Genomic DNA, 1,451 nt, shown 5'->3' with positions numbered 1-1,451 from the left:
AATTCAGAAATCCCACTTGTTCTGGAAAGAAGACAGGTATACCTTTCCAATAAGCCCACTTGGAGAAAATTTGGTGCATGGGAAGGCCCCCAAAATTAGCTGCAAAAAGGCACTATGCATAGCGAAATCAGCGTGGCAAATTGGAGGAAATTTACTCATTTTGGCCAAAAAACTCTGTTTTTTGCCTAGTTTCTTCACAGTTTGACTTTTCTCTTTCTAATAGTCAAACTCATGATGTAATTTAATGTGACTTGATGGATTTTGATGTAATTATTCTAAATTTTCACTCATAGAGGTAGATTCATCATGAAAAAGTAGTTTGCAACTGAATGAATCAGTTTCCTAGGTTTTAGAGGCACGTTGTTACACTGCCTACTTTTTAGTTCTTAGTTTAGATCTTGTTGAAACAGTCCTAAACTCATGAACTCGACCCATAAAGCCTAGCATGAGTTGTTTGATGCCTATATCTAGTATTTTTTGGTCATTGAGAAAGGTTGGACTCTTGTGAATGGTTTGAGGATTGTTGTACACTCTTTTCAGCAGTTTGGCTAAGGAATGGACAAGGGTTTGCAGCACTTTATGGGATTCTTGTGGCATCTCGATTCAGTATTGTGTCTCCTTATATAATTGCAAGTTTATATGTGTTTTATGTATGTCATTATCTCTCTTTACTTCATCTTAACTAAATCAAACAAGGATAAAGGTATAATACATTGAAATTGCAGTGCTCTACCTAGGGTTTGTTTAGTTATCTATGTTTTCAGCTGTTAAAGAGGATCCTTGAGACTTTCATGCCCTCTCCAACTCCTCGCCAATCTAAAATCTTTCCATCTCACTCAATTTGAAGTGCTAAACCATTTGCCTACATCGCCCCATAGAGATCTCTGCAAAACTGTGTCCATTCCCTAGACCCAAATCTGCCTTTCACAATTGAGCCAACAAACCCATCTTAAATTCAATCAAACACCTCTGTACACATACCAAGCCTAAAATCAGTCCTTACATCAGTCATCTCAAGCTTCATTGGCCATCTTTTATGAGATTGACAAGGAGAGATCCCTCTCCCGACCTGGTAGGGCTAGCTACCAAGTTAAGCATGGTTTGATGTTACCCTAGATCCTGCCTTTCTCAGCCTAAGGTAGATTTAGGCCCTAAAAACTAGAATTGGAGCTATGATCCGTGATGACAAAGTAAATGGAAAGAATGAGTTTGAGACTACATGGGTTAGAAAGACTACTGAAAAATCTCATGTCATTGATATTCAGAAGGGAAATGAAGTTTTCATGGAAGCCAAACGAATATTTATGGATACTGGAGCTTCGACATCTAGTGCACAGCTGAGACAAAAAAGTAACTACAACATAGCATCAACTTCAAGATGGGAACAAGCTTTGACACAAAATAAAGAGTCAGTAAGCCAAGAAGGTATTTTAAGGTATTTCCTACAAACT

The sequence above is a fragment of the Pinus tabuliformis genome, chromosome 9, assembly GCF_031772625.1.
Source record: "Pinus tabuliformis cultivar Carrire ecotype Pingquan chromosome 9, CPIR1, whole genome shotgun sequence".
NCBI classification, from domain to species: domain Eukaryota; kingdom Viridiplantae; phylum Streptophyta; class Pinopsida; order Pinales; family Pinaceae; genus Pinus; species Pinus tabuliformis.
This window is presented reverse-complemented; position numbering follows the sequence as displayed.